The sequence below is a fragment of the Euprymna scolopes genome, chromosome 13 (genome assembly GCF_053919585.1).
Source record: "Euprymna scolopes isolate OS-2025 chromosome 13, ASM5391958v1, whole genome shotgun sequence".
Classification (NCBI taxonomy): domain Eukaryota; kingdom Metazoa; phylum Mollusca; class Cephalopoda; order Sepiida; family Sepiolidae; genus Euprymna; species Euprymna scolopes.
In genome coordinates, this window is record NC_136494.1 from 126,761,073 (window position 1) to 126,771,851 (window position 10,779).

Genomic DNA, 10,779 nt, shown 5'->3' on the forward strand with positions numbered 1-10,779 from the left:
AAATAAACAAAATAGCACAAAAAGTTTATCTGTTGAGTTAAAAAAAACAAAAAACATAGCACACAAAAATTACGGAAATGCATCCAATATTTTTGTTGTAAAAAAGGGGGAAAAAATTGTTGGCAAATTCTTTTGTCAGCCATTTTCGGCCTTCATTAAGATCAATGGTCAAAGGACATAGCTCAAACTTTTAACTTTAATTTAAATTTAAGAGTCAACAGAACCCCCCTACTCTCCCCATATTAAGAATAGCTATCTAAATTTTATTTTTTAAAAACAAAGATATTGGATGAATTTGCATATAATATAATATATTATTTTTAGATATAGGGAGAAGGCCCCAAAAATGTTTCCTATCTTTTTTTTTCATAGAAATCGTCCCAGACAAGGCGTGAAACCACTTAACGTGAGGAGCTTGCAAGAACGAAAGATGATTATCACAAAAACAGGACATGCCTATTAACCTTTGTCTCGAAAAGGCCAAGGTTAAAAGTAGTAGGGAGGGACAGTCAGCAGGAAGAGAGTTCCATAAAACAGTGGTTCTTGGAAAGAAGCTACTGGAATAGCAATGAGAAATTATAAACAGTGAATTGGTGGAGGCTTCTAGACCAACCAATCAAACAAGCCAGAACAAAACAAGCATGGAATAAATCAGACAATTCTGAAGAATACATTTTTAAAAAAGCATTTTTTTTTTATATTTTCACCCCAAACATGGCACAGTGACACTTTGATGTAGGGGACTACTATCGGGGACATAAATTGCAGGAATACTATGTTGGGAGATGAGCAGCAAGATGTCTGTTTACACTTGAACTTCTGCATGTCAGTACAGTTGGGGAAGCAGGGACCAGGAAGGGAATTCCAAAGTCTAGCTGTTTTAGAAAGGAAACCAATAGATTATGTAAAAAAAGTCGCCTATGTAAAAAAAAAAAAAAGTAGAGTAGAAGGCTACTGGCATCTCTACTCTGAGGATCTCTCCTATGTAGGGGTGGGACTTTGCTTCTTGTTGGGTTTGTTGGGGTATCTACATTGAGGGGGTAGAAGTGCTTGTAATTCGTCGGAGCATCCACAATTAAAATACTTGCAGAACAGGCAGAGGGATTCAACATTTCGTCGATGAGACAGGAACTGAAGCTTAGATGACAGTTCAGGAACTCTCAGATTGACGACTCTTTTTTGAACCCTGTCCAGGAGTGAGAGACTAGTAGCAGATGCACTAGCCAAATGTAACAACAATAATCCATACATGAATGGTGGCCTAGTAGAGGGAGCATTGAATGTTACCATCCATTTTTGTCCTCATTCCACTGCAGACTTTCTTAATACCATCATAGTCTTTATAAAAAAGACTGAGATTAGCAACATCACGTCTGTGAGAAACAGTTGCAAAGAAGAAAATAAAGTGGGGCCAATATTCATACATGATCTGATATCTATTAAAAGAAATTAAAAAACAACAAAGTTTGTATTATTTAGATTATTCTGAATACTATTCTCAATTTAATTGGTATTTTCACGTTTCGGTCGACGTGACTTTCTTCGGATGTGCCTTGTCAATCTAGGGAATTTTTATATCGAACTTGGAAATCTATATAAAAATCGAACTGAACCCTTTATTTGATCCACAAGGGTAGTTTGTTCTTATTCTATTAACCATGACCGGGTAGACGCACTAATTAAATATTGTTATTCTTATTTGTTACCACCTGTAATAAGGACTGAGCATTCAACCTCTACAGTTCTATCACTTAGAACTGATTTGAATCAACACTTGTATCCGTTGCGCCGAAACGTTAGAAACAAAACAAAGAAGATGAGAATTGTAATCTGAATAATCCAAATATTCCAAATTATTAATCATCAGCTCAAATATTCTGAAACAAAAATTGAGTTTTATTCTTAAAAAGAAAACGCTTAGTCTCTTTTAGTCAATTAGAAGTTTAAATTAATAAAAAAATTATTTCTGTAAAAATGTTTTCTATTAAAAATAGCGAAATAAAATGAAATACACCTTTGATTACGCTGACCTAGCTTTATATAAAAAAAGAAATAATCACAGTTTAGAAGGAGTTGAAATCTTGTCACTAAAGTTGTGTATGTGTGAGCCGCGATCAATATTGAGTTAAGTTTATTGAGTAATATGGCTAAACTTCAGCTGTTGGCTAGACAGCCAAGATATTTTGAGCGTGTTCTCTGCTTCTAATACTATAATCAAAGTGCGTGGGCATCAGATCAGCTCAAATACATTAAGTACTGATGATAAACTTTGTCTTCGTCACCTTTGACAGACTACGATGAAATTTAATTTGAACTCAGAAAATTTGATGTCTTGAAAATTTTAATGCAAAGTGTTTTTATTTAATACTAGCAGACCGCCCGGCGTTGCCCGGTTGTAAAATACGCATAAATATTATATTTTAATTCATACAGAAATTGAGACATTTGCATGCGAGTATTATGTTTTTTCGAAACAGTTCACTTCTTGTAAGTAAAAAAAATACTCGCGCTGAGATCGAAACCGAAACCTAAAGACAGTGAGTTAAGTATGATAACTATACAGCCAGCGTGATACGCTCTTCAAAACGTGTATCAAACCAACTTATAGTTTACATAAGGAGTCTGTAATGTGAACCTTCATGCATGCTCAATTATGAAACAGTTTGCAAAAAAATTAAAATCCGACGACTCCCCACGTACCAATTTTTCAATTTTGACCTCTTAGAAACCCTTTTTCCCGGATGGGAACTTATTAAGAAGTTTTCCACGGGTCTGAATAATCTATATACTAAATTTCAAATTTGTAGATTAAAAATTCATTGAGTATATAGATTGAGAAGTGTCCTCACACACACATTTTATAGATATATAGATTTTATTTTTATGATCAAGATTTAAGTTAATTTATTGCAAAATTATTTATTTTAAATTTTATTCATTATTTAAATTTAAGACAAAATTGATGAAATCTAACCTTTAACTTAGGCTATTTCGGAATTTAAATATTAGAAACATATATATATATATATATATATATATATATATATATATATATATATATATATATATACATACACACATACACACACACACACACACACACACACACACACACACACGCATTCCAGATTTAAAATATCCAAAACTACAAACAAATTGGATTTAACAAAGGTTGTTACTAGTGCTCAATTTAAAAGAGCAAGACATTATTTTATTCAATTCATGTAAACAAACTTACCATAAGTCGCTACAATAAATCTATTGTTTAATTCTTAAAAGACATCGTCAGGCGACAATATATCTTTCTTCATTAAAAGAACTGGCCTCGAATAAGAATAAATGTATATTGTCACCTGACAATGTTTTTAGGACTGAAACAATAGACTTGTTGTAGCGACTTATGGTAATTTTCTTCGCTCAAATTGAATCAAATAATTAATATATATATATATATATATATATATATATATATATATATATATATATATATATATATATATATATTGAGGGACAGAGAGATAGTATTATATAACACATTTATGGTATCAATAACATCTACATGAAATAAATCCTGATCCACATATTCAGAGAAATAAATCCTATTAATAGTTTGCATGAGACAAAGTTAACTTTTTCTTTTGTTTTTTTTTTTTTTACTTTTGTTCATGTCAAAACTGATTTTTTCTTTTTTTTTGTACTTGTAAGGTTTGTGTGTAAAAGATATTTTTGTACTGAATTTGACTCCTTCCTTTTGACAAGGTTAAGAGATTCTGTGACTATCCAAGGGGAACAACTACGGTAACGCTCTTCATTGATATTGCCGTTTTTCTTCATCATCATCTTCTTTTGTTTCTTTTTTTTCTTCTTCGTCTTCTTCTTCATTGTTATTCTTCTTTTTTTCTTTTTTTTGCTAACACGTTTTCTTCAATGAAGTTGATCCGAAGTGTTCAAGGGTAGCTCCACCCCCTCCCTCAACCATCAGCAAATCTTAGTTCGCTGCTCGTTTGGCATCGTGCATGCTACTGTTGCTGCTAAATGCTTAAGATTTCTTTTGCTATCAACACCACCACGACAACTGCTCAGACTACTACTGCTGCAGCTACCCAAACCGCCGCTGCTGCTGTTGCTTTTGCTGCCATTGCTCTAAGAGAAGAACAGAGAGAGAGAGAAAGGTTCTCATCAACAGAGTGGAGGCTGCAGAGCGATCATGGTGAGAACTGGATCAATAGTTACGGTATTCCAACTGTCCATGTCAGCAGAGACAGCAGCTGAAGGCTCTGCAAGACGGGAATAGCGTAACCTGATGGTGAGCCGACCTCACGTCGCTCACTAAACTACTTGTTTGAAAATTCCTCTGCTTGGCACTGTTGAGTCGACAATTGAAAATTCACGTTAATTTGAACCAGTTTTAGTGATTGTTTAGCCTGTAACAGAAAGGATACCGTGCGTCTGTATGTATGTGTTTATGTGTGCTGGTCTGCTGCCTTTCCCAACTCACATTTATTCAAGCCCTCTTCTCTATTCAAAATGGTATGATTTTCCCTTGTTATACCAAAGTCTTCTACCAAAAGGTTGACAATTCCTATCATCATACGGAAGCTATGTGAAGCAACACGGTTGCAACACTAGCATCTGTGGCATTCGTATCTGGAGCAGGGTATTTACATTTCTACATCGACTCCCAAACTAGTCCTGTTCTTCATCTACGGAAGAGTAAGTGATATTATTTTAAATTTATTTTTTTTTATATATATATATCCTTTTTTCATTTATATTGACTTTCTTTCGTTATATTCTCCATTTCCAGTCTTGCATTTGTCCTCTAGTTTCTTTATTCACATGTATAAACCCGTCTCTCTCTCTCTTTCTCGTCTCCAGACGTTGTCTTATATCTTACAGAAGCTGTAACTATAACACACATATATTTATATATTGATGCAATTAAAAAAAAGGAAATGATATAGATCTATAGGCAAGCTATTAAAAACAAGTATACATTGTATGCATGGTGTACATATATTCCACCCTGTTTCATCTATCATTCATAAGTAATTGATCATATTCGATTAATAACATTCAGTGTTTGATTTTGATTCAATTAGAATCAAGCTAGTCAAGCTCGACTCATGAAAAGAATTCCGTGTGCCATGCAAAAAGAAAAAGAAAAAAAAACGGTTCCGCATTTTACCAACACCGGGTGCAAAAGATTATTCATTACATGTGTAAGATTATCTTATTCCGCCGAGTGTAAAGAAGTGCATATCTCTTATTATAGATCCCCCTCCTCAAATATTAACACTTGTTTTTCAGACATTCATTCTCTTGCATGTATGGAGATGGGAGCAATTGCTAGTTGCTTTGTTCAGAGCCCTAAATAATAATACATATGGTTTTCGTGATTATCGTTTGTCACAGTGGCATCGAAAAAAACACTTAGTAAATATCCTTTTTTTTTTATCCAAAAAGCAATATTAGATTCTCTGCTTTTGGCAGATCTTTCAACAAAAAAGATTATCTATTCTTCTCCAGTATTTAATGTAATTTTCTCGAATTTTTTAAAAATATTCTTTATATTTTACGATTCATTTCTTTTTCTTTTCGTTTCCGATTTTAGAGTTATTTTTAGATACCAAAATAATGGTGAAGCTATATTAAGACTTAAAGATATCTATTTCATAAACGTTTGGTAACGTTCGACCGGAAAAAAAAATCGAGTTATAAATTCGCATAAGCCATAGTAAATATATACTTATGGGCAAAACATTGACTTATAAATATATGTTATTCGACTTTTATTAGGAACAAAGTGTAGTGTCTGTCTCATACTACACTTCATCTGTACTGTCATCGGAGAAGTAGAAATCCTTTTAGACTGAGGCATTTTTTATTTTTGTCCCAATGCAAAGTACTCTTTTTGAGGATGTTGGATTTTCCCCACATTAAAAACCGACCTTGTGTCTTACTCTGCCCTCGTGAGGAGGCAAGCAAATAGGAAACTTTTATCTTAGCTAAACAAGATTGCCACGTTTCTGTGATAGAATTCTATTGATGCTATTTAAAAATAACTTCATTGGCGTTTCTGTAGTTTAAAAATAGGAAATTACAATTGAAACCCGTTTTTTACGACATTTTGAGACAAGTTAATTCATTTAATTCATTTAAGATTAATTCTTATGAGATGAAATTGTAAACATCTTAAAATGTCTATTTTGATGTTATGCATTTATTGATTAGAAAATTATTGTGTGACTTATCAATTAAGATTTTAAGGTGAAAAGAGTTTGTATATATATTCTTTTATTGTGCTATATTTACTGTTTGATCATAAGTTGAGCTGGGATCAAATTGAGCGAGGATCAAAGTATAATATCTCTAGTGATAGACAAATTATGGAAATATAAAAAGAAGAGTACTTATACGAATGGGCCAAAATGCATCTTGTTAAGAATGGGATACATTGAGGTTGACGGCCGACACCTCTACTTGTCACAATTTTTGATGCCCTTGTGCCTTATTTGTAAATGAATTATATCATTTGTGCACAAATAATTCAAGATGCAGTATGCGTTCTATTTATGGTCAGAGGAGAAGAAATTCTTCGAGATTGGTGTCATTTTTGTCCTACTTCAGAGTGCCTCTTTTGCAGGACAGGATTTCTCCACATCCAAAATTGAACTTTTATTTAATTTGCTTCCCCACCCCGTCTCGTTGGGAAACAAGTAATTAGAAACCTTCCCCAAATCTTTAGCTTCGTGATTCCCCTCGTAGGGAGCCATGTAAATAGATACTTTTCCTACATCTGGCATTTTCTTATCTTGATTCATCTGCATTGTGTTTGTTTTTAGAGACATTGCTTATGAATGAAACAAGTTCACTGGACTTTTATTTTTATTTTTTTTTTTTTACATTTTAATAAAATCATGTAAAAAAAAAGATAAAAATTTGGTGAACTTGTTTTATTCATACATTATATTATACTTTTAGTGCAAGCATTAAAAAAGCAACAAAAAAGTCTGGGGGGGGGTAATATTTTTCCCTTTATTTTAAGGTAAATGATTTTTATTTTTGAAGCTTTTTTATTTCATTTTTCATCATTTCTATTTTCATAGAGAATGTTAGAAAAATGTCCAATTCGCCCTACATAAACGATATCAAAACGAAGTGCAGTTTTACTCGCCCTTTTATCAATGCAGCAGCAGATTTTTTTTTTTACTCTCTACCAAAAATGTGTAGAAAATTCTGATGTTCATATATGGTACATTCTGTAGAGATATTTAAACAAATATTTAAGTACATTTTACCTACTCTGCTTACACTATTCATTTTTAAGATAATTGCCCAATTATATATATATATATATATATATATATATATAAGTAAAATCTTCATTTGTATTTCTTCTAAAGAAACATGGTACCTTTCTTAAGATAAGGTTATTCATATCATTTTGATTATTTCAACTACTATTCTCATTTTGAGTGTTATTTTTACAACGTTTCGACCGATGTACTTTCGATCTTCTTCTGGTGTCTCTTGTAGGATTCGGGAATCTTTCTCTCAATACTTGGGAATCTGTACGTAATTTTGAACGGAACCACTTTATTTAATGCATGGGGCTAGCATGCTGTTCTCGTTACGTCTGAAGCTTCGTGCAGATTCCCAAATTCGACAAGAGTCACCCGAAGGAGGTCGGAGGTTACATCAGCCGTAACGATGTGAAAATCCCACTTAAGATGAGCATAGTAGATCGAAGAATCCAAATAATACTTCATCTCAAAAATTCAGAAACATACTTTCATATCTGCTTATGCAAACGCACATGGGTTATGTCTTTCATTGAGATTAGGCACCTTAGAATAAATTACTTAATTACAGAGTGATTATTATTATCATTATTATTATTATTATTATTATTATTATCATCATATTTTACTTTAACCTATGTGAGGTGTCTTATGTTTATATAATACTAGTCTGGGTGCCCGCCGTTGCCCGGGTGTTTAGAGGTGTGTATTGAGCAAAAAAAAAAAATGGTAGTAGGCAGGCAGGCTCGAATCCGTACTACAAAGGAGGTAAAGAACGTGAAAAAACGTGACGTCCTTGCTGTTGCATCCATCACCAAACCGGAAGTGGCGAAAGTTTAAATTAAGGCTAGTCAATCGAAAAGAGGGGACGTCTTTCGAAAATATCAGCGAAAAAACCGACCCCTCCCTGTAGAAGAGTGCCCAGTTTAGGGTGAATGAATTAATGCTTTTAGTCAATTTTTCTATATTAGTCGTCCGAAGGGTAGAGCTTCAAAATGATACCGATCTCGTGAAAATCTGTCGTCTCTGTCGGAAGTTTTAGGCAGACATACATACATACATACATACATACATACATACATTTAAACAAACAAGTGAGATTTATACTATACATAATAAATATGGAGGTCTGCCATGAATGTTACAGCACAAGTGTTCCAGCAATATATATATTAATGAAATATATATTCCATCTACAATGAATGTCACTTAAAGGGCAAGGAAGTGGCTTAAGCTATGATGTGTCCTAATCATTTACTCCTTGGAGTGATCCCTTAATTTATGACATGTCCTAATTTTTTACTTCTAGTAGTGACTGCTTAATGTAAGGTTATATCCTAATTATTTACTCCTTGTAGTAACCATTTAAGTTATGACGTGTCCTAATTTCTTACTCCTTGTAGTGACCACTTAAGCCATGCCATGTCCTAATCACTGATTCGTCATAACAATTTCTTAAGGTTTACCATGTCCTAACCATCTCCTTTTCGCATCACATGTTAAACTGTGCCTTGTCATAATAACTGACTTTCCACTGTGACTTGTTGAACTGTAACTTTTTAGCCATTAACTCTTTATAGTTAGGCTATGACTTGTTATAATCACTTATCATTCATAATGACCTGTTAAACTATGACCTTTTGTTAATCGTTGACATTTCATGAGCTATTACTTCTCATAACCATTGATTATCGATAGTGACCTCAATGAGTGACTTGTCTTAGTAACTTGTCTTCAGATTGATCTGTTAAAATGTGACATCCTAATAAGTTACACATATTATTATTTTCATGGCAAGTGCTCATCTGAGCTTCAATCTATGGCCCCCCTTGCCAAACTTTCACGAAAAACACTCGTCTAGCCAGAACCACTATCAATAATTTCCCACACTCTTTATCTGTGCCTACACCTAAACGTAGATTCCATGAGCAAAGCTTCTTTTTTAGAACTGCACGTCTATGGAACTCTCTTCCGATTGCCTGCTTTCCAGCTGAATACAATCTGACCGTCTTCAAGTCCAATATAAACAAGTTCTTGATGAACCGTTCCCCTAAGTAATCCAATTCACAAAATTCCCACTACTTATGTTTACTACGCTATAATCACATTTACTAATGTATATCCATTAACCCTTATCCTTTTACCACCTCTGGTAATGGGTATATTTCTATGCGTGGTGTAGCAATCGGTCTCCGAAGATTAACAGGGGCACCACGTGAAGGTTTGCTACTTGCCCCCACTCTTTGGCCACCAATCAGTGAGACAAAGACTAAAATCCCGCAGTAGCTTCATCAATATAGAGGAAATCGATCCCAGGCAAGCTGCCTCCTATAGGATGGAACGATGGCGAGACTATAACAGCAGGAATAAAAATGAAGCCCTACCAGACCCAAAAGAAACACTCCCCCAGGGTTCAAACCTTAGTAGAAAAAACTGGATGACTCTAAATAGAGCCAGAGCCAAAGTAGGCAAAACAAAAGACTATCTCCACATGTCCATGTGGAGAGGTACAAACGATGCACCACCTTAGGGAAAACTGCCGATTGGGTCCTCATTGCTCAAACCAAGACTTTAAGGAGGCAAACAGCACCGCCATGCGATGGGTTAATTTCTATTGTGATAAGACATGATGATTAACCCTTATCCTCGAGTGCCCTCCGGGTCTTGATAAGTGGTGATTCCTGTGTAAAAAAAAAAAAATGTATGAAGTGCTAGCTTATGATTTCTTTTAACCAATGACTCTTCATAGTCACTTGCTAAACTCTGACGTGTTCTACTTACTGATTGTTCATAGTGTCTTGCTAAACTGTGAGTTGCCTTAATTACTAACCCTTCTTACTGATTTACAAAGGTGTGACTGGTTCTAATAATTGACCTGTATAAGAGTCAAATACATCCTAATATGAAGTACTGATGCCATATTTACGGAACAGTTGCTAAGGGTACATTTTCTGCCTTGACAGGGTACAAAACCGAGTTCGAAATCTAGTGGCTGATATCCTTTTCTCCTTTCTATTTCCTCTTTCTGACAGAAGAGACTTTGCAGATCTATCTCTACTCTATTGATATTTTAATGGTAGGTGTTTGACTGATTTTCTATATATGCCCCCCCCCCTCATCCTCACAAATTCACAACAAACACTCGTCTAGTTGTAACCAGTGTCAACAATTTCCCTTACTCCCTATCAGTGCCTAAAACTAAATGAAAATTCCACAAGCAATGGATTACCCATCTGTAGAACACAATACCATAGGACTGCTTCCCAGCTGACTATAATGTTTTCAAGTATAATGTAAACAAGTTCTTGTTATCCTCGAGTAGCCTCTGGGTCTTGATAAGCGGTGATCTTCTAGTTAGAAAACGATAATAAACCTGTTTTACAACGACTTGTCCTCATCATTAACCATTCACAGTGGTCCATTGATTTTTAAAACTTATAAGCCACTTCTGTTCATACTCTTATTTTCTCTTGAA

The 10,779-nt window shown here is 34.3% G+C and overlaps 1 protein-coding gene across 16 annotated transcripts in view; it reads left to right on the top strand.

The window, feature by feature from the left end:
- Positions 1-3,887: 3,887 nt before the first annotated feature.
- Positions 3,888-10,779, top strand: part of LOC145292181 (MAGUK p55 subfamily member 7-like) — a 752,193-nt gene continuing 745,301 nt past the window's right edge. For all 16 annotated transcript variants that reach the window (XM_080138452.1, XM_080138454.1, XM_080138453.1 and 13 more), the window contains exon 1: positions 3,888-4,713. The gene's annotated coding sequence lies outside the window, so the exon portion shown is untranslated. The remainder of the gene's footprint in view (positions 4,714-10,779) is intronic.